The sequence below is a fragment of the Rhipicephalus microplus genome, chromosome 4, assembly GCF_043290135.1.
Source record: "Rhipicephalus microplus isolate Deutch F79 chromosome 4, USDA_Rmic, whole genome shotgun sequence".
Taxonomy (NCBI): Eukaryota; Metazoa; Arthropoda; class Arachnida; order Ixodida; family Ixodidae; genus Rhipicephalus; species Rhipicephalus microplus.
The window spans coordinates 200,783,224-200,806,940 of NC_134703.1; the positions used below are offsets into that span (position 1 = coordinate 200,783,224).

The 23,717-nt window shown below is 49.1% G+C and overlaps 1 protein-coding gene across 5 annotated transcripts in view; it reads right to left on the reverse strand.

Annotated features, from left to right (window-relative positions):
* The window catches only part of rdx (BTB/POZ and MATH domain-containing protein rdx), a 239,238-nt gene that overhangs the window by 42,304 nt on the left and 173,217 nt on the right, over positions 1-23,717 (reverse strand). The gene's annotated exons all lie outside the window — the stretch shown is intronic.

Consider the following 23,717-nt stretch of genomic DNA (forward strand, 5'->3'; position numbering starts at 1 on the left):
TTTATTTGATCTACCCGAGTGCGTAATTAATATACGCCATTCAGCAATGATTCACTCAACGAAAGTGTTGTCGCTGCACGCCGCAGGTGATTATGGAAACGCCCTCTAGGCTGCAAGCAAAACGGGCAACCGCGAGTGCCATTGGGGCCAAACTAAGAAGGCGCCGAGGCCAAAGCCCGCGCGGCGAACAGGGCGGGAGGCGCATGCCCCGACCAGGCGGAGAGAGAGAAATCGCCGGCGCGCGTGGTCGGGGGCAATAAACCCGGAGAGCGGTGCCGTCGACCGTAGTATACATGGCGACACCGCTCCAGAGTTGGTCGTCCGAGGCTCAAGCCGACGGCTGATATCGGAGCCCGCTCAAAGATGCTCATCGCTGTTGGCCAGACCGCTGGACGGACGCGAAACAGTTCCAACGGTGGCCGACGGCCGGCGCGTCAACCATGGGCGACTTATGAAGCCTAACCTCAACGGCCCTAATGAGCTGCACAACCACCAGGCATACTACAAGGCAGTATGAAACTCCTCAAGACGCGCACTACTTCGTTCAGCGCCCACATCTTACGAGGACAAAGTGACTGACCAGAGTTACATGTGGAGAGGGAAAGCAAGATCGGCCGGTTTACACTGGGTGAAAGGGGCCGGAAACAGCGCGAACATTGCACGCATGCAGGAGCTCACAGAGGCCGGATTTTCTCTGTGCCATACACGAGCGCTCCAGCATTCCATTAGAAATGGCCGTCATTCTTTACTCGGACAAGCCAGTGCAGCACAGCTTCTCCAAAAGCATGCGTGTGACGTCCTTGAGAGAGAGTCCCATCTCGGGCAAGCCGGTGGCAAACCAGAGCTATGAATCACTCGGCCAATCGTGCAATCCAGTGACCAGCTCGCTTAGTGAGAGCCTTGCGGTAATCATACGTCAAATATTTGCTCGACTAACCACACCTTAATGGTCGCTCTTGCCTCAAGTGAAACACATAGATGCCGCAATTAGGCGGGGCCACGAGGCTAAGCCAGCTATGTTTACGCCATGACAAAACAGGCGTTTATTTCCGTTCGTAGTGTACGTAAGTGAAATTTTGGGGCACGCATATCGGAACATTCCGAGTGCCGCCTCAGAGTCACTGTTAATGCTTGATTCCGCATTTCTACCTGGCTGATGCATCATACTTGCCACCGAAAGCGAGGGGAGTGCTGTAACAGCCACCAACGCTTCACTGTAAACGAAAATATACCCAGCAGGGACGATGCTCCTGCACAGCTCCGGCGGCCTCACTTAAACCGGAAGTGTACTGGAGTATATACATTCGTTTTCCAGAGACGGACGGAGGAAAACCGGGTCAATAATCTGATTATGCTCCGCAAGTACTCCGGCGCATCGCTTAGCAGCTTTCACATGCCGGTGGAGGAGTGACGTAGGCTGCGTCGCCGTCCAACCGGTACCTCATGGCATAGGCAAAGTCAGCCGACGCCTTCGGTAACAGGAAATTGTTCTGCGCACCTCGCGGTCATCATCACAAGCGACTGAGACAGTGGGAGTGGGCGTGTTGGTATGCAAATATGATTGAGAGTGCTTATCAGCAGGAGGGAATAGAAGAGACGAAACAATTTTTAAAAGTTTTCACCTTTACACAGTTACCATTTGCCCAGGCATGCGCGAAACACAAATATATTGCACACGTACATCACAAACTTCATTATCGGTGAGCGCTACGGAAGGTGTGCTAGCAGAATCACCTTTTAATGAACGTATCTTTTCTACCTCTATGATTTCGCGTGTCGTGCGATCCCAGCATGTTGCAAACATATAGTGCAATCTGAAGCTGCACCAACACGTGCTGCATTGACCAGACAGCCACCCTTGTTTATAGCGGTAAACATTGTACAGATGTTCCTTTAGCCTCTAATTTAAACAATTACCTGTTTGGACGACCTGTTATCTTCCACACGATAACGGTAGCTGATATACCAAATAACAAATACAATCTCTAGATTTATTTGCGTGATTGCTAGTGCATCCTAGAGTGCATCGACAGTGTGTCTCGTCTTTTTTACCCCCTCCTGTCGCGACTGACTACAAGCGTCAACGAAGGTTGTCATCGACAGAAGGGAGTTGTGGAAACATTAATTGTGTGATGGTTCCGCGCAGCGAACGACAGATGCTAATCTCGCGAGTGGTGAACGATCCGGCGGTCACTGCAGTGTGGTCCAAAACTGGTGAGTGAGCTCTTTTTGAATTATCCGTGTTCTTTTTGTCAAAAAGTGCTAAAACTTGGCAATGTGTTGTTGATAACCAAACTGGGTAAGCTTGGGCTAGTACGGTTATGATATGGCTACCTTGCCAGTATGGTTACCAAGACTAGGCTAGCTTTACAAGATGTAAGGAAAAAAAAATACGGCGGAAATTTCAGAAATGCGTTGTTTGAACCACGTGTTTTTTTTATTACTATGAATAACTTGGGTAATTTTCACACAGGTGTGATACTTTGGGCGCTGATTAACTTTCTGTACATATGCATTATTGGAAGAAATGGTTGTGGGTCGATTCAATAAACAGTTATAAGTAAACCTTAATACGTTAGCATATCTTTGGTCTGGACAGTATACATACGCGGTAATATATGTCTGCTTTCTATATAAATAGACGCGTGTCCCTTTCGTTACTTTTGAGCTTGTCTCCTTGCGCTGAAATAATCATAAATAACAGAAATATGCGTCAATTCTGTATAAATTTAGCCATTGAGCTACAGAAATGTGCTTGGCACATGCTTTAGAACGCATGTACGTGATCATTGTGGTGAAAAAACTACTTTGATTGTATAAGTGATACCTGAGATATTAACCCTTTGTTTCCCACGTACTATCTGCACAGTGAACGCAACCAAAAAATATATTTCCAGGCAATTTTTGTTCAAAGTTATACTTAGAAAAAACTTACATCAATATGTGCACAATTTAAAACAATTTCATTACTTCCACGTTTGTTGGGGGTAGGAATGTGGAGTTGACAATTAAAAGCCATGCACTGAACTCGCGAAAGCTTTCATTAGGCATGGAAAGTATGAAACCGGTTTACTTCTTTTGTGTTGTCTTTGTGATTTGTTTTCTGATTCTTCTATTTTGTTGACATCTTTATTCACCCAGTGCAATTGTTTTTCTCAGGTCATCATACTAGATATAAGTTGAACTTTTCATCCTCACCGTCCCTAGATCTTTCACCATCCATGCATGGCTGTCTGTTCGGCGGAAGCAATAGATGCAATCTCATTCTTCTCAGCTTTCATCTTCACTTCGACTAGGATATTCATTTTGAAAGGAAATGCATTGGTTTCGCTCGTCTTTGAACTCTTGCTCACATAATAATAAACACTGCTTAAGGCCTTCACGTGCTCTAAAGGTTATTTTGCACCAAAATAATAAAAATAAAACACCACTGGCACCACACTGCAAACTGCAGCACACATAAAGGAGCATTCGGAAAGCTGGACGGACTGCCATAAACGTGCATGCAAGCCTAAACTGTACACACTGTTGACAATAACCAATGATTATACACAAACTAGTATTGTTAAGTAAGCTTCACGAATACGAATGGAGGTATTTAAAACCACTAGACGTAACAAGTGATAAGCGAAATGTAGCATGAAAACAGCCAGGAACTCGTTGCCTTCACTGGCCGCACGTGATGCCCATTTCTACGATGAAAGCAGCATTCAGGTGCAGGGCCACTGGTGCCAGAAATCAAGTGGAAGTGGAAGCTTGGACCTGCACGTCTGTGGCAACTAGGGGTTAGGAGTGCCCGAGTGAAATTTCAGGGAAGAAAAAATTTCAAACCAAACGGCCACAAACGTGGTACTTGGGATACATAAGGTTGGCCAGGAAAAGTGGTGCTTTCATGACAACAAGGAGAGGGGTGAGAGGGGCTGACGAGACGGTTAAGGTCGTTTTTGGCAGAACGAGGTTCGGGGGGGGGGGGGGGGGCGGTTACTGGGGGGGCGGGAGGAGTTACTGGACTAAGTGAAGTAGTTTGATAAGAAAACCTAAACCCTTATTTCTGCATCCCATTTGTGAGCACGGCTCAGTGGCGGAGGGGACATTGTAGTGAAAGAAAAGAGAGGGTACCTTTTCGATAATCTAGCACCTTACCTTGTTTCTGTAATGATGATGGGAGAGCATTATTTTTTTCTCTTTTCAGTCCTGCTGTCAAGGCCGCATACGCAGTGTTTTTTTAGAGTGGGGAGGGGTGGAAGGGGGGCAGTTGAATTTTGCTAGGTAGAACAGTCAAAATCTTCGCCTTCATGTCCCCTTTCTCTCGGAGAGTAAGACCTTTCCATCTCCGACGATCAGTGCTCGAAGACGAGGCATAGTTTTCACAATGCAACGATGCTAGCCTGTGAACAAAGCAGGGGGAAAGAGAATTCCTTGAATCCTCGTGCACACGTCGTGACGCCTCGGCGTGCATCGACATCCCTGTCGGACGTTGCTGAGCGTTGAGCAAACTAGTCGACCTACCCTCATTTCGGTCAGTACATTTTACTGCTGATTCATTGATGTGTGGGGTTCCCAAAACCACCACAAGATTACGAGAGATTGATTGATTGATTTGTGGGGTTTAACGTCCCAAAACCACTATATGATTATGAGAGACGCCGTAGTGGAGGGCTCCGGAAATTTTGACCACCTGGGGTTCTTTAACGTGCGCCCAAATCTGAGCACACGGGCCTACAACATTTCCGCCTCCATCGGAAATGCAGCCGCCGCAGCCGGGAATCGAACCCGCGACCTGCGGGTCAGCAGCCGAGTACCTTAGCCACTAGACCACCGCGGCGGGGCAAGATTACGAGAGACGCCGTAGTGGAGGGCTCAGAGAATTTCGACCACCTGTGGTTCTTAAACGTGCACCCAAAAGTCATTTTACTGCTAATTTATTCCTTTATGTAAGAGTGAACTACTTTGTTTTGTGCTCGAGGCTGCTCTTTTGGAAACCACACATGCTCATGCAATAAGAATTTTCAATATGTTCGTCATGATAAGTTTCACCACAGAGCAGACGCTGCAAATTTAAAAGAAACTTCTACTTCAAGCGCCAACTTCTCTCAAAGATCATTATACCGTGTGGTAAAGTAGGTACAAGGTGGACACGACACTTGCAGCTAAATTTATTTCCGAAAAAAAAAATATTTCACTCTCGCAGGCCCCCTGATAGAGAAATGTGATAACAGTCAACGCAAACCACGGCCGCCTGGATCCGGCCATGCAGAAACGTTTCTAATAGCATAATTTGCACAATCCAGCGATAAGATAATCGCGGCACGTGTAGAAATGAACTTGACAGTCCATGTGTTGTTATCCAAGAAACAAATTTACGCAACCGCTCAAGCGATAAAAACGAGTCATGCTCAGCTTATACACTTAAAAATATTATTAACGTACACATTAAAAATATATACAGTCGAGTATAACTGCAAGACGTTCAAGAGTAAAAAATTCCCTCGGAGATTTTTTTCCTAAGAAGAATGAAGGGCTTTGACCGGACGCAAGCATACAAACTGTAGCCTATAATAAGCTGGAAGTAGGCTGATGAGCACATACTAAATATTCCACTCTAATAATCGGAAATTCTATTTTATAAAATTAGCACGTTAATCGGGAGAGGCATTCCTGATACTGTATTCGAGAGGGCCGAAGTTCCCTCATTTTATTGACAGACGCTTTTGCATGTTTCAGCAGAAGTACAAGTATCGATTTAGAAATATATGGGACACCTTCGCCCATGTTGAACTCTGTCCGCGTCACGGAGGTGTGTTTTTAACGTGTAACGGCTGTTTTACACCGGAGCACATGGGATCTGCTTCTTGATATTGCGCGCTCGCTCTCTATCTGTCCTTTGGTACGCTTGAAAACCTGGGTCAATGTTACTAGAATAACGCTGACCTAGGTGTCCTCGTGGCTTCAGTGTCCTCAGTTTTTTATGCTTCCCGCATGATTTGCAGTCCTCAAGCAAAACGACTTTTTAAAGCCAAATTGTGCAGGAAGCAATCAGCTGAACCTTTGCGTCGTCAATGAAACTCATAGATAGTCCTTCGAGGGTAGTAAACAGTTGTTCCCGTGATGTTGCCCAAGTCAAAGTGCTTTTGTTCCCGTTGGCCGCGCTTCCTTCATTTGTCGTGCATCGTCTAGCAGCATTGTGGGCGTCGTTGTTCATTAAGGCGCTGCGCTTAAAACTTGAGTTCTGTTAATTTCATGTGATCTCTCTTCTTTGTGTGTGTGTGTGTGTGTGTGTGTGTGTGTGTGTGTGCGTGCGTGTGTTTTGATGCTTGTTGTATATATTCGTTACTTGTATATATTCGAGCTTTTTCCGTGGCATACAAGCTCTCAGTAGAAATTGATGCTCGGCACCAAGGCTGCGACGGAAAACGACGTCACTGAAAACGCAGCCAATGGTGTACGTGCTGAGAATGACGCCAATGGAGACCGCTCCTGACACCGATGCCGAAGAGTTCCTTTCGCCGTGAAAGGTGGTTACGCGCAACAAAGACGAGCGCCATCCGTGCTGTTTGCAATTACATGCATGTTTTCCTTCTCGCCCAGCAGCAAGTTTTCTTCGTGGACACCTCACAGCGCCGACCTTCACCTGTCACGATCAACTTCAAAGCAGCCATGGTTTACGTGATGAAACAATCGTAATAATGCACGGGTAATTTTACACACGGAGGTCTCTGGCGTCTCAAAATATTGCCAAATTGCAGCCACTGTGGTCGGGAATAGAATCTGTGCCCTGCATGCACACCGCTTCATGGAGAGGCCAACCACATACGCCTTCGCCCCCACGCATTTAATGACGCTGGGTGTTAGAAAAGCGCTCTCGGAGGATTCTTTGGCGTACGAAGAGCGCGCGCGTGGCAGGCCGCCGCCTATCGCGGCCCCACTCACCGGCAAGCGTGAAAGGATGGTCGAAGCGTTTTCAGCAGCAATCCTCGCAACGCATGAGACTGAGTGCCTGGATTGGCCACACGACATGAGAAACTCTGGGTTCTTATAGCTCGTGTCCGCAAAACAGACCCACGTCGCGGCTGCCGCGGAGGCACCTGCGTGCACTGACAGCCCATGGGACAGCTATTTGTTACCCTAATCACGCGCACAGTACAGTACAAATACCAAAACCTATGCAACAAAGTGTCACTGTTGTTTATGAACTCGATGCGCAACCCCGCTGAAGTCAAAAGGGTTGACTAATGGGTCACCTCGATTGGCACTCGCTCGCTGGACTTCGTGGCGACCTGTTGTGCCCCCGCTATCTCCGACGACAGCGCAGCTCTGGCCGACTGGCTCGCCCTACGCCATCTCCTGACTCTCGCTGAGTGGTGCCCCGTCCTTGGACTCCTGCGGCCGTGTCCATTTTTCCTATCTTCTCATTACTTCCGTATGTGGCTGTCCCTGCGCCTTTCTCTCCTCCTGCTCCCCTCTCTATCTCTACACCTTTCATTTCTGTCCTTTTTAAGCACTCTTTATCGCCATTCCTCGTGAGCTACTGTTGAGGTGTCTTCCCCCAGACAGACAGTTACGGGGCACCCTTTTATCTTCTTTTCATTTAAAAATCACCTGCCCCCTCCCCCGATCGGTAACAAGCCGTGCACCAAACCACGAATGCCACGCGACTCTTTCTTCTGCTAATTCCCGTGAGAGCGCCACAAAATCGTGCAACCGAAACAGGCTGCGCAGAATTTGTGGTCGCCCACCGAGAATCAGCGAAATCATCGACGATACACAGGGGGGCGAGAGGACTACACAGCGCCAGTCGTTGACGGTTGACCTGAACGGCCACTCGAGTCGACCCCTTGATTGATATGTGGAGTTTAACGTCCCAAAACCACTACGTGATATGAGAGACGCCGACGTGGAGGGCTCAAGAAATTTCGACCACTTGGGCTTCTTTGACGTGCGCCCAAATGTCAGCACACGGTCCTACAGCATTTTCGCCTCCATCGAAAATGCAGCCGCCGCGGCCAGGATTTGACACCGCGACCTGCAGGTCAGCTGCCGAGCCACTAGACCACCGCGGCGTTCAGGCGCCCCTGGCCGTTGACGAAGCGATCACGAAAGAGGACGGGCTTGGTTCATTAGCGCGACGTAAGCGACACACGCGAGGTCGTCGACCCGTTCAGAGGAGGAAGCGTTGCCAGCGAGTCGACGCTCCAGGGACGTCGCTCGTTCGGCAGACTCACCTCTGAGCAGAGTCCATAGGCAGACCATGGGAAAGCTCAGCCGACGCACGAGGACCAAGTGAGCGGGCGCGCACCGCACACACCACACACACCACGCGGCGGCACGAGTCCGGCCGCAGGGTCATTCAGACGGCCAACGAACCGCACAGAAAAGGAGAGCGCGGAGGACCACTTTCGGGACGCGATCGACCCGGCCGCCGCCAGATAAGGGGGCCGACGAGCTGCTGACCACCGCCGAGCGAGGAAGAAGGGAATAAAACCTCCTTCCTCACCGGGGAGGGGAGAAACAAAAGGGCGCCCGAAGTGGGCCACTGGAGCAGCGCACGCTCTCCACACAATGCGCACTTTTCAATTATTGAAAAAAAAAAAAAAGTACTCTCAGCAGGCGACGCCCCTCTCACACAGGTCATCGAACCCGTCAGAGGACGCTCTCGACTGGTGGAGTCTCGGGCCAGCGGTCACCTCGGAGCAAGGGCGAGTCGCGCATTCGTGTGCTTCCCATGAGGTTACCAGTGGTTATAGGACACCGTGCATTCGAACACTAAGCGCCCGGGTTCAAACTACCTCGCCGAGGCGGGAGTACAGTTGCTCTCCTCGGCGGATCATGTGACCCCTCGTCGTGCATCAGCTAGCGACACCGGCCTCGGGTGGCGTGGCCAGCACGCACGCGGTGCCACACCAAACATTCGGGCCCACCACGCCTGCTGCCGCCGAAGGGGCCCCGCGACACGCCGCCGCAGTTGCCCCTCCGGAGACGGATGCGTGGGGTCCGGAGGCCGATCGATCCCAATTAGCAACGGCGCGGTGTGTGGTCCGGCGACCACCATTATCACAGGAGCGGCCAATTACGCGGTGCTCGACTTCGGGGGGAAGGGTGGCGGCTCGGCAGAGCTCCGAGACGAATAGAAGCAGGCTGCGAATATCAAGAGCACACTGCTGCTACCGAGAAATAAAGAAATGCACGACTTGCTTGGAGCGACACCTGTACGGAGGAGGAAGAAGCATCATTCAGTCGTGATTTAGGGCCGGGTCATCGGCGTGCCATGTTGTCCACCATAAGGAGTGAATCCCGCTGCCTAAAACATTGTTCGGCTCGGCAGCGCAGTCAGAATCCCCGACGAAATTTACCAAGGCGCTCATGTTTCTTATCTAAAACCAACCAAACATATCTGCAACGTGATGCTGCCCTAGCAGACCGGTGGTGAGCGAAGTAGTTAAGAGTATGCTCTGTGGCAATTGACTGATATGTGTGGTTTAACGTCCCAAAACCACCATATGATTATGAGAGGCGCCGTAGTGGAGGGCTCCGGAATGCTCTGTGGCAAACACCGACGCACACCGCGTGCAGGTTTTACATTATAGTGGAGCTGAAGCATGACCACTTTTTTTGTTTTTTGTTTTTGTGCCCACGAGGGCAACAGGCGGGATGACAGAGAGAGAAGGTCAGATTCGCAGCAGGGCAGACGAACAAAGCGTCCCCGAACAACACGCCGGGCTAAGATTTGCAACGAGCCCGCCCCTGCGACAAAAACTGCAAGGCACGTGTCTTGGACCCCCGGCAGAGGTTTGCTTGGCTCCGCACGAGGCAATCCGATAGCGATATTTCAACGACGATAATCCCCAGCTCGTCTCGGCTGTAATGAACAATCCCCTAAAAATCCTATGCCGAAGCAGCGCCTTTGCCCGGACCTCAGAGGCGGTGCTCTGTTGAAGAGAACGACACATCCTCGCCCGAGACAGTGCGGCCGAGTTCGAACATAAATGCTGTAGACAACACAAAACGTAACAGTGTTGAGCGATCTACGTATTTCACGATCAACGAATCTTGTAAGACCGAAGAAAATGCATATCCAAGAGGATCCACGTCAACGGTGGTATTTATATAACACATCGAAACTTGACCGCGACATTCCGCATTCATCTTGATGAAGACTCTTGCCAGTAATCACAATTGTCGCATTTCGCCACCATCAAACCTGCAACCTCGTCCGCCAGCGGTGTATACGCCATAAACTGTATTTGCGTCTTGAATCGAGCCATTTGGTACGTACTGATTCTGAATGAAGAAACAGAGCAGGACGAAGAGAGAGGACGCAAACATGGTGGTTAGCCAGCGCCGCGTTCTCTTCTTAATTGGAAAACCAGAAACTAGATTGCACGCCGTATGCGACTCACGGAAACGATCGATGATGCGCATTACAACCAGGTGCAGCCCTCGTCAGTCTATAGTGCGAACCAGTGCCTCAAAATAGAGGAGGCGTTGTGGGAACGATCTGTGCTCAGTCGAGAGTTGCGATTGTGTTGTTTCGTGCGCTCCCTCTTGCTCCGTGACGCCGCTCCGTAATTACGCATCTGTAATCGAGCTGACAGATATAGCACTGTGTGTCTCAGACATAACCCTTTGTGGCAACCAGCCAGAAACAATGAACGCGCACACTCACTGAAGTGAAGCTTTTGATGGAGACAGAATTGGATTATCTTGCCTGCACTGCATGCACAACAGACGAGAAAGTCCAGTATTGCGATACCACTAGGAGACGCACTGAATGGCGAGTGTACATGAACCATGTGCCGCTAGCCTGCGCTCGCTGCCCGCAGAGTTTGGAATTTCAGCAAACTTCTATGAAAAGACATATACGCAACTACAAGGTCGGCCGGCATCAATGCTTTCGCTGTGCAGGAGAAGGCGTTAAGAGGACGAAGGTACGAGAGAAAGGTATAGAGTAAGAGAAAGATAACTGGGCAAGAGTCCGAGTTCGCTCGATAGCATTTAGAATATCGAACGAAATTCGATATAGACTTTAGAAACAATGTTCCATATCCTAAAGGCTATCGAGCGAACTGGGTAAGGTAACGCCAAAAGCAGCACGAGGCGCACGCGAGCTGCTCCTGAAAGCGCACAGATGGAGCGACCTCTCGCGGCCCCGGTCAGAACGGAGGAGGGCTTCTCCTGCGAGGCCTGCTGGCACCGAGGAAGCGCCCTCCTCGTCGGTTGTCAAAGAGGCGGCCGACGACCCGGTGTGGCCGATGAGTGTGGAGGCGAGCGCCGCCGAAATTGGGCTACAGTGTTCTGGAAGACTAGGCTGCCCCCCTGCGAGTGCGCACGTGGCGCCGCCAGTCCTTCGGGGCTTGCGCAGGCAGGGAGCTCAAGTGCCTGCCGGCTTCTGCACGAGAGAGAGTTCGCGCCGAATGGCACCGCATAGCGATTCTCGAAAAGCAGTTGGTGTTGAGCAGTAACCAGCGCACGCAGAGAGGGCACGTCCGCTGATGGACGGATCAAACAGTGTCGGGGTGAACCACCCAGAGTCGACCTCGTCACACATTCCGCCGCGCGCGAGAAGGCCGCAGCGGACCGATAATTACGGGACACCGATAACAATTACCAGCGGCCCCGAAAGACAGGCCCCAACCAGTAGGGGCCAACAACTAACAAAGCACAAGCACAATGGGCGCGCGTCCTTCCGCGCGAGTGAGTGACTGACAGCGAAACGGGGTCAGAGGCCTGGCCAGCCAGCCTGGCCGCTCGGCCACCTCGCGGCGCGTTCGCAAAGCAGCAGCGCGCTGCGAGCGAGGACAGCAGATAAACGGCAGCTGCGATGCGGAAGTTTCGCGAAAAGCTCAACAAACACTCCACTCCTCCTCTCGGCGGGCGCCGAAGAGGAAGGTTCCCTAGGGCTGTCCCTAGCGACGTTCCACAGGTCACGTCATCCGAGGCCAACGAACGCTCTCGTCGCCGCCCGAACAAACTGTGGAGCTGCCGCGGAAATGAAATTCCGACGGAAAGGGCTGGCCGATACGCGTGCGCGGTGACAAGAACAAAGCGGCCGGCCAGGGTGACTATCTTGTCGCTGCTGAGCTTCAATGAGGGCGCCATCGACGACCTTGGCGACGACAGCGTGCACGCGACCGTCGCGCAGGGTTTCATTCTCGTAGGTGGCGTCGAGGAAACGCCATGCGTCACGAGAGCCGGCCTTTCCGGCGGCGTTGCGTCAGTGAAGGACCCCGTCAAAGAGCCGAGGCAGGCCGCGCACTCGTCGACGCCACATTTTACGACCAGCGAGAGCGTGCACGTCCGCCATCCAAACATCCGGTGCGCTTCGAGGACGACCAGGCAACGTGGAGGACGGACAACCTCAAATGCGGGCTTCCATTCCCACCGGTGCCAGCCACAGAGCATCCAGCGGCATGCATACTCGCAGCTCAGTGTTAACGGGATGCGCAAAACGACACGCGCAAATGGTCCCACCTTCCGCGAGAGATGTATTTTCGAAACAACAACGAGGGTACACTCTCTTTGAAAAAACGCTTAGATAAATTTCTAAGCCATAGTGTACATACACTTTAGAAAGGAGCGGTGGAGGCTCATTTCGGCACCTCAGTCGGACCCGGGCACGCCATTCGCGATCCTACATCAGTCGGCGAAAGCCAGTGGACCTAGGGCACCACCAAGTTAGCTCCTGAATGCACACCCCTTTTCCTTGTGAGCACATGTTTTGTTGCGGTTTGAACGTGACGTGACATGAACGGCGGGCGCGCTGCTCGCGTGGTTTATTGCGCGCCGGCAAGACGATGCCGCCGTCCATTTCTCGTTCCTAGGCGAGCCTGCTCATGTATGCAAGCATATGTTCTGCCACACTTCCTCCATCCACAAAACAGAAGCACACCACAGAAAAGGCCGCCGCTCGACAATTTCCATTAAGAGAGCATCGAACGCGTTATTCAAAGGTCGTAGGTTCGAGTCCTGCTCACGGCAGGTTATTTTTTTACCCATTTTTCTGTCTTCTTATTTACATTACACTGGTTCCAATAACTTACCCTGTACATTCCTTGGCATTACTGTCAGATCTAATTTTATATATATATATATATATATATATATATATATATATATATATATATATATATATATATATAAGCAACCAGGGCGCGAAAGAAATTGAATTATATCCCTGTAGAGCAAAGGAAGCGTTGCCTCCAGACTCATTTGCTTTCCTGATTAAAAGAAGTAAACAACAAAAAAATCGCATGTAACGTTTCACGAGCTGGTTTTTTTTTTATTTTTGTGCCCATAGAAAATTTTTGCGCATCGGAAACGTGGGTCACTGTTTGTGCACGCCATCAACGGGGTGTCTTCTCTCCTTAGATGTCTTTCGTCTTTTTGATCGACACGGGGAACACGCCTGCGGAGCTTTTTGAAAGTATACTTGTGGATCTACTTTGTGTGATAATAATTATTTAAAAAATCAGTATACGCTCATGCTGTTTCCCTCCTGCCTCGCTGCGCAGCTCAAGTTTGTTTGAGAACTCAAGTAATGTGCCCTTGTTGAAAACATCGTGATAGCACGGTGCCTCCAGTTTGACTACGTAGGCAAGCGCAGCGGCCCGCTTGAAAGGCGCCCGAACGGGGTTCATAATGAGCAGACGACGCCGCGATGAGGTCGGCACGACCGCGGCATATGCCAAGGAGCATGCATGGGCCATCCGCCATACTCTCCACGGTGATGTTTTCTGCAGGGAGTTTCCTTTTTTCGGAAAATTTTTGCTTGTAGCTTTGAGCCAAAGGAAAAAAGGGAATCTTCGTGATACTGCAGGGAATTTTAAGAATAGTTACATTTTCCTATAAAGCCCGACAATTACCGGTCACAACGCGCCTTCATCCGCTGTAACCTGTTCTGGCACATGTACCACTGAAGCATATAACGTTCGAGATTTGTTTCTGATATTTACGCGGAGCGATTTCTAGTTTATTGTGCAGTTCACTAACATTAATGAAGTGATGCTTTTGTTGTGCAGCAGTGGAGGGGCTATTCATGACTTCAAAAGTCGCTGGCACGTGAGACACGTGTAATTATAGTACGTCTGTGCGTAGATGGGAGCGGACATGAGTACTGCTGTTCACAAAAATATGCTGGGAATTTAATCAACGGTTGCAGGGGAAAATTGCACAAATAGGAAATTTTCATGTCTCCGAATTCTTCGGCGTAGTATACGGAACTTCACGGTGGTGGACAGAATCGTAGTCTATCAGATGCATCAACATTGGGGAGAGTCACCTCTGAACGGGCCCGGAGCGACAGCACGGCCGACGAGGCACCGTCCTGAGGCCTTGACACGGGCGTGCCCTACTCGTCTGCTACATGCGGCACACGGGCACCCACTGTCGCGGAGGATCTCCGAAACACGGAGCCACCCACAGCAGCCGAAATCGGGTAGAACGCTCTCCTAAAACGAGTCCCCTTCAACCGTGGCCATACGCGCAGAGATTGTCGCGATCACACCGCGCGCAGTTCGACGTCAGAAAGCACGCTTGACACATAAACTATAATACAGCCTACAACATTGGCACTTACAAATTTCACCGATTTGTCCCGGCTTTTTCATAATGTTTCTTGGCAGCTCTATAGACGACACGAAAACGTTAGACAGTATTTACTTGAGTGCAGAAATCGGCGCATTCTTCTTATCTTTGTGCATTTATGCGTCGTATTTAGGACTTCATTGCGATTTTCATTTTTATAATTAAAATATACTTACTTTTAGTCGTTACTTATTTTTCAATATACTTTCCGTTCTTATTTCGTTAGAATTCATTGTGCATTTCTTTTCCTTTCCTCGCAATTTACTTCGGTCACAAGTGAGACAACAGAATGCGTGAAAGCAGGGATATTTTGCAATTATATCCCCACCACACCACGCAGGATACCCAGGCGTGAAATATACGAAACGAAAGGTAACAGCACGATGAATGCGCGCATCGTTCCCAGACAGTCGGATATACTGTTAATGCTCCTTTGTTAGAGGCGTTGCACTGTCGCAGTAGTTTCTTGGGGAATTTCCGATCAGTACGTGAGCTTAACGGCCCAAAGCAATTTAGGCTAAAGAGGCACCGCAGCAATATTGGGAAACGTTTCATTTTATTGCCATCCATAATAACCTAGACGATAAATTGCACAATCTAAGGAAGTTTCGTAGTACGCGATAAACGGCTGCTACCTCCCGTGACGACGCCCCATTTTATTACTTCTCAATCTATGTAATCATCGTCTCTAAAATAAACGCAATCAGCCTATAAAGCATCTCTTGAAACGACTTCAAGGATGACATAGTAGTTTCCCGCTTCCAAACTTGCCTCCTCACCACTCGCTGAAACACGCAAACAGTGCCAGCGCCTATCGGAATTTCGCCTTTTCGGCTGCCATCTCTGCTCGCGCAGTTGAAAACGCCCGACACGATGAGAAATCCTCCGATAGTCGTGCGCGGGAAGGCGACTGCATAACCAGAGCTGGCTAGGAGACTGCTGGGCGGTCATCTTAGCACGCTGGCGCGCAAGGAAACGAAGCTTTGTTTCCTTCGCGTTATCGTTCTAATCACAGCGGATATATCCCATACACAGACCAATCGAAAGCTTATTTTATCATAACGTCACGTGAACGGACTGCAGGCGTCACGAATTGCGCCCAAAAGCCGCAAAGTGCCATGGAGGTCAAAATAACGCGCCCGCTCTTTACGGCGGTTCTTCAAGGGCCCTAAAAAGCAGAAAAGGTTCTGAAATCAAGAGGTACACGAAAGCTCGTCTGGTCGGGAGTTATCATGGTCATAAGGAAGACACCGACCAAAAAAGCACAATTACAACAGAAGTTTCGGCTTCCGTGCGGGAGCCTTGTTCACAAAATGTAAACAAGACACCCTTCCTGGTTTTTTGTAAACGGGAGCCCAGACATATGTGTTATTTCTAAAGGGTTTCTTTTTTTTTTGGTCGGCGTATTTTTATTACCTTTTGGCCAAGCTTCTTTCCTCGAATCGGTACATTACAATGTAACAACACCGCAGACAACACTCACCGCCAGAAGGTGCGCAAAAAGAAAATGCAGGCGGCGGCACTCTGGAGCATCTCACAATGACGTCACAGATTTTGACGGTATCTGCTAGGAACGTAATCGTTTACATCGCTTACATTGTGCTCTGATTGGCTCGAAATCTGAACATATCAAGTTCCGGAAACTTTGAAGGGACCAATGTGGGCAAAACACGCAAGAAGATTGAAATGAGCATCGTTCACGTGCTGAGGTTTGTACGCAAAGTTGAAACGTGATGCACTGACCTACATTGCCCCTCAGTGCACGCGCCAGCGTAGACAAAAACAGTGGGGGCAGCTTTTAGGCAAAACATGGGTCTAATGAACGGTGTCCACACTCCAACCTCTTATGTGATTCTTAAATGAAAGAAAAGATAAAAGTGAGCCCCGTAACTGTCTCTCAGGGGGACGACACCTCAACAGTAGCTCACGAGGGATGGGGGTAAGGAGGCATTAAAAGGATAGGATTAGATGGCATACAGATAGAGAGAGGGAGAGCGTGGCGCAGGGGCAGCGACATCCGGAAGTAAAGAGAATATACGAAAGATGGAAACGGTCGCAGAAGTCCGAGGACGGGGCACCACTCAGCGAGAGCTCTTGTCGGCGTCCGGAGATGGCGTAGGGCAGCCAGTCGGCCATAGCTGCGCTGTCGTCGGAGATCGCGGGGGCACAACCAGTTGGCACGAAATCCCGCGAGCGAGGTCCCTGGGCATTTAGGGATAGACGGCAATGAGCTGGCTTATCAGCTCGACTGCGATATATTGCACCGGCACCGTTCATTCCCTTGCTCACGCCTTCGGATGGTGGTGAGAGTTCCGTGAACAACGACGGGACTATATCCTTGCGCCATACTACCAAGGAGGTGTATCTCCAGCTCCGACTTGACAAGCGTCTCTACCCTCCCCCTCATCCATCACTCACAGTTCAGAAGGCACGAATTATACAGCAAGTACAATTGAACTGCCCGATGACACCCTCTCACCTTTTTTCTATCACTATAGATTTGACCCCTGCTGTCCGAACTGCCCCTCCGCATACGCCGACCTGTCACACTATCTCTTCTATTGCCGAACTGCTCAGAAATCTAGCTTTTACCATCCCCCTTTCCTTTCTATCACCACCTGGCTCGACTGGATCGGCGCCGAAGGCGAAGAACAGCATCGACAAGTCTCGCAGGCAGTTGAAATCCTTGGCATTCAGTCTTGGCTGAAAAAAAGGCTATTACTACTACCAGAGTCTTTCAATACTTCCACTGTTCATGAAACTTCGGCACAAAGTTTGACATAGAGACCGGAGCAACCGCTAGAGCCGCCCTCCATCACGGCGGGGCATCGGAGCGGCCGCGGCACTGCAACTGTATAGTGCCTAGAATATTCTAGGCACTGCAGACATTGTACGGCACGCGCCGGAGCCGTGATACATTATTAAATGTAGCCGTTAAGGTTGAATATACGTCTTCAGAGCGGTGTTAGCTTCAAGTGAATTCGGGGAAACTAATACAGTGAAATTTAGCGCCGAATGAGGCCTTGAAGCACGAAATTCGACGGCATGCCGATTCCACTGTATGGTACACCATAAAAGCATGCACATTCCCCCCCCCCCCCCTTAAGAATCTAGTGAAAATTGGGGTAATATCCAGAGTCTTTCAACGATTCTGGTGGCTCTGAACGCATCGCAGCAGTGAAGTGGTTGCAACTTTTGACAGTACATATTCGACCTTGCAGGCTATATATACATTCGGTGTAGATATATACGAAGATTTATGTTTTGAAATTACCTGGCACTTGTTAAGCCAGCAGCCACTTTGATAAATAAGTACTTTTAATTCAGCAAGCGATGAGGATCAGGCAATACTTCATATGACGTTTGCCTTGTTTTCGTGTTTTGTTTTGCGTTAATTTACTACGACGGCACTCTAAGTTTGGATGGTTATGCAATGTAGTTTCTCGGTCCTTTACTCTGCTGTGCACTAATGCTGTGTTTGACCTATGCTTTTTTATTCTTTTCACTGTAAAGGTGAAAGATTTACATGACTCATCAAACATAAAAAAAATGACTGACTGCGTCTTGCGCCAGAGGCGTGCGCATACATGCGACACAAAAAGTTATCTTCTCATGCTCATGACGCATTGATATCGAAAATTAATTTTTCACGCTTTTACAGCATGCGCGAGTTTTGTACAGCATTGGGTTTTACAGCTAAAGCTGTGAGGAGCTGCATGTAGCTCCACCTGTTCAGCATATCACCTCTACACGTTTGGTCATCTCAGTGCCTGTATAAATGAAAACGGTGAGCATTTCATTCATCCGGCTTCCGTATTACCTACTGGCATTGAACGAGGAAGACGCGGCCAGTACGTCAGAGGGCTCATTCATGCACAGTCCGATGCAGCCTCAACAGTCTCCAGCTCGCAGACGGTTCCCATCGACGCTTGGTAGGCGGGCAAGTTTTTGAATATTTTTTCACTAGACAAATATGCCAGGAGGCCGTGGAAAATCCTCGGCACAGCGTCGGCCAAAGTTTCGGATCGTCGCGTGGTGACTTGCCAACAACGCCTCCCATTAGCTGCTGGTCCACGCGGACGATGTCACTCTCACCGAAGTGATTTTCTCACACGCGCACATTGGAGGAAACAAATGTGAAACCACCAGCTTCTTGTCACGGCATTGCGCGCTCACACTTTTCCCGCCGATCACTGTAGGCAGCGATAACTCGGAGACCTTTAAATCATTTCTTTTGTAACCGGATCGACAACCAGGCACCCAGTGGGTATACGGTATCCTTCCCGATCTTCAGGCCCAGCACACTAAGCACGATATTAATAATACGGTGAAAAACTGCGCGATGGCACGCCATGATATTATGCATTGACTGCACCAGCAGCCCGCTTCCCTCCGGTCTGCCCGACGCTCGATGGATGGATGCTATGAGCGTCCCCTTTATAACGGGGTGGTGACAAGTATGCCACCAGGCTCGACAAAAAAAAAAAAAACTTTTTTTTCTTTTTTTATGTTGGCCTAATGCCTCTACTTCGATAAATTCTATCTTAATGGAAAAAAGGTAAATTTTCAGCTTAAGTTCTCTGCCATTTACGGCACACTGTCCATATTTTATTTTTCCAATATTTATTTTTGTCCTTTCTCTCTAATTTTCTGCCACCAATACTCTAACCGTCTCTTACTTATTTCAATCGCGGGTGTGTTCAGCTTTCCATTGTTGTCCCTAAAACCCAAGGCTTCCTGTAGGCTCGTGCCCAAACGTACACCTGGGTGGATATCTCCACATTCAATCAGAACATGCTCCGCCGTTTCCTTATCTTTCCCGCAGCATGTGCATTGTTCTTCTTCTTTACTGAATCTTGCTTTATAACTACGCGTTCTAAGGCAACCCGATCTCGCTTCAAACAGTAAAGCGCTTCCCCTTGAATTATCGTAAAATGCCTCCCTCCTTATTTCATTTTTGCCCTTTCGGTAGTTACTCAAAGCCGGTTTTTTCTCCATAGCTGCCATCCAGTAAATCCTCTCCGCCTCCCTGACTTTTCCCTTAACGCTCTTTGTTGACATATGGCTTACAATACCAGCCGTATACTTACTAGTGAGTCTTCTAGTTCTTTTTCTCCACTGTGTGTCCACGCTCTTCCTATGCAAATAACGGAACACCTTCTCTGCCCATCTACTCTCCTTCATATTTCTTAGCCTTTCCTCGAACCTTATTTTGCTCTGCGCTTCCCTCGCCTCAAAACCTGCCCACCCCATATCGCCCTTTACAGCCTCGTTTGTCGTCTTCCCGTGAGCACCCAACGCGAGGCGTCCCACAGTCCTTTGATTTACATCCATTCCCGATTGCACCTCTACCCTCATGCACACCACTGAGTTCCCAAAAGTAAGCCCTGGAACCATTACACCCTTCCACAGACCTCGAAGCACCTCATACCTATTGTATCCCCACAACGCTCTGTGCTTCATTATTGCCGCATTCCTCTTTCCTTTTGCTGCCGAGGCTTTTTCCTGTACCTCCATGTATCTATCACTCTCATTTACCCATACTCCAAGGTACTTGTATTCACTTACCCTCGGTATTTCTTGGCCTTGTATGGACACCGTCTGATCACAGGGATCATTGAATACCATCAATCCACACTTCGTTACACTGAATCCTAGTCCAAGAGCTTCACCTTCCCTTCCGCATATATTCGCCAGCTGCTGTATATCATCTCGACTGTCCGCAAATAAGACGATATCGTCCGCATAAAATAAACCTGGAAGCTTCTGCTCAATCATCATGCCGCCCTGTTTGTGTGACAGATTAAAACCAATGTTGCTACCTTCTAGCGCTTTTTCCATACTTACCATGTACAGCATGAATAACAGCGGGGACAAAGGACATCCCTGTCTCAGACCCCTGCTAACCTCAACGTTCTCTTTGCTACGCATTCCTTCCCACTCTATGCAAACTGTATTTTCTCGGTATATCTCCCTCAAAAGCTGTATACAGTCGTCGCCCATGCCCATTCCTTTCAATATATCCCACAACATTTCCTGATTAACGTTGTCGTATGCCCCAGTGATGTCTAGAAAAGCCACGTACAAGGGCCTATTCTCTATTTTAGATATTTCTATACACTGAGTGAGAACAAACAGGTTATCGTCTAACCGCCTGTCGACTCGAAATCCGTTCTGAAGTTCTCCCAAAATATCGTTATGTTCGGCCCATGTTTCTATCTTCATTTTTACTGCTTGCATCGCCATCCTGTATAGTACCGATGTAATGGTTAGTGGTCTATACGAGCGAATCTTGTCCTTTTCTCCCTTGCCTTTATAGATTAAGTTCATTCTACTTTGTCGCCAACTGTCCGGTATTTGTCCGTCCTTTAAGCTTTTTTCTACTGCTTTTAACAATGCTTCTTTAGTGTTATGTCCTAGTTCGTTAATGAGGCTAACGGGAATCCCATCTAAACCCGCGGCAGTGCGCTTTGGAATTTTTCCTTCGGCCTTTTTCCAGTTGAAATTATCAAGTACTAGCTCTTCCTCTGTTGCTTTCTCCGCCACACTTTTACTCACCGGGGAGATCCCCTGGACGCTCTTTTGAAACGAATCGGCTGTTACCTTTTGGATGTAACCTAGCGCTTCGTACCCTTCCAATTGATTTCCTCCTTCATCTAGAATATGTTGTTGCGTTGTGACAGACTTCCTACCTAGCGCCTTTATGTGGCTCCAAAAAATCCTAGGCGCGGCCTCCTTTTTTTCGTGTATCTCTGTCATCCAGCGTTCACTTTCACCTTTAATTTTTGCCTCTACCAATTTCTGTACAAGGGATTTTTTCTCTAAATATATTTCCCATATTTTTTTGACTTCGTCCTGCGGCCGCTTCTCCTTTTTTGCCTTTCTATGCTCCCGTGATGCTTCGCGTCGCTTCTCGATCGCCTCCCGGATTTCCTTGTTCCACCAACTTTTTGGCTTCCTTTTTCCTTTCCAGCAAACAGTTTTCTTCTCTTTCCCTATCTCCTTCGTCATTAGATGTAACAGCTCACTATACTCCCAGTCCTTGCCTGGTATTTCGCCTACTTCTTCCTCGACTCTTGCGGCTATATTTATTATTTGTTTGTCATTTAAATACGAGCTGCCAGACTTTGATTCCATGCTCATATTTTCAGTTTCGTATCCCATTTGTAATGTTATTCGTTTATGATCACTACCCAAGCTGTTAATGCCTTCCTCGTCTATCCTCATTTCTGTCAGTTTGTGGTAAGTTCCTTCAGTCATGAGACAATAATCAATACTTGATTGCTTGTTTCCGACTTCCCATGTGATCTGGCCGTCACATTTAGGCCCCGTGTTAACTATCTCCAGACTATGTTGCTCGCAAAGATCTAGTAATAACTTCCCATTGGTGTCTGAATATCCGTCAAGGTCATGTATGTGGGCATTCATGTCCCCTAGAAGGATGATTTCGGCCCCATTACCAAATTCCTTAATATCCGCACTCATGCAATCCACTATCTCCTGATTCTTTTCTCTGCAGTTATTCCCCGTCCACAAGTAGGCTACCCCTAGCCACGTTTCCTTTCCACCTACTCCGCGCAGTGACGCAGCGCCGCCCCGCGGCTTACGCTAGCAGCGCACAAAGCTCTCCCACCACGCTCAGTTACGGCAAAGCTACTAGACCAGTAAATGTATTGAAAGACTCTGCTACATTTCTGCCCGAGCTGATGCAGGATTCCGTCCTATTCAGATATTTTCCAAGTATGTCCTGAAAAGGCGGGTAACTTAGATGAATACATTTGCTCAAGCAACACATAGTGTGCATTCTATAATGCCATCAACATATGCAACAAATTTAGGGATGACCTCGCCGCGATCGAATCCCGGCTGCGGCGCTGCATTTTCGATGGAGGCAAAAATGATGTAGGCCCATGTGCTCAGATTCGGGCACACGTTAAGAATGCCGGCTTGTCGAAATTTCCGGAGCCCTCCACCACGGCTACTCTCGTAATCATATCATAGTTTTGGGACGTTAAGCCCCACAAACCAATCGATCAACCAAATTTAAGGATGTATGGGTTACTCTCGCCGTATCGACGACTGTAAACGCTCGTACCAAATCCCGCGAATATTGGCCGCTTTAGCATACACTTTGGGACACATTCACAAATAAAGGTGAAGTGGAACGGGGTGACAAAGTAACGGCTGCGTAACTGGCACCATGAGGTCTCCTCCTCTCTGATGTGGCAATCATTTATAGTCAGGCGTGTAGCTGGTCAAAGGCCGATCTGCAAAATGCTGGGCCTATCGTTCATCGGCTTCCCCGGCTGCACTGTTTTCGCGCGCAAGCTGCGCGAGTCGTGGATGGCGGCCCCTCAACTTTCCAGCCCCAGCGACGAAGAAGAAAGCCTGGCGATTGACACAGCTCGGCGCACACAGCTGTTCCGAATGGCGAGCACACCAACCAGTAGCGGGCTGCCGCGAGCTTTTCGTGGCTGTTCATGAGCGACGGTCGCCTTCGCGGCATTAGGAAATGAGTAGCGAAAAAACCTGAGCACACACAGGTGCGAGGAGAAGAGCTACGAGCAGCGCGACCCACGGCCCAGTTGCACCGGTCTGGCGACCATGGCGTACTAGCGACACCCCGTAGCGCTTCTGCTCGCTCAGCCTGACAGCACGCACCTGATCGGTTCAGGGGTTGGCGACTGAGCTACAGAGCAAGCACTTTTTAACCAAAGCGGCAATTGACGCTGTTGGTGCTGCAGCACGACCACTAACTGTGCGAGGGGAACGCTTCGGCGTTGACGAAACACCTCTACAGAGAAGCCACTCAACAAAGGCGACGTTCTTTATGTAGCTGGCACGAGTAATTGGCACGACGAAACAATGGGATGGCCCCGTTGTTATTTGGTTAAATTCTTCTCGACATACCGCTAACAGTGTGCCCCTCGAGACTTGGATAAAACCGCACAATCACGGTCAATTTCTACACAGAAATAGCTTCTGTCGACGGGGCCTATATAGCAACGCACGGCCGAGTGCGGACACATACGTTTATAAGTTCTACGATCGTAAGTACAACATAACAGTTCTCCTTTATATTGAATGTGAAACCTTGCAATTTACCCTCCACGTCAACGAAAAGCGCAAAATGTGAC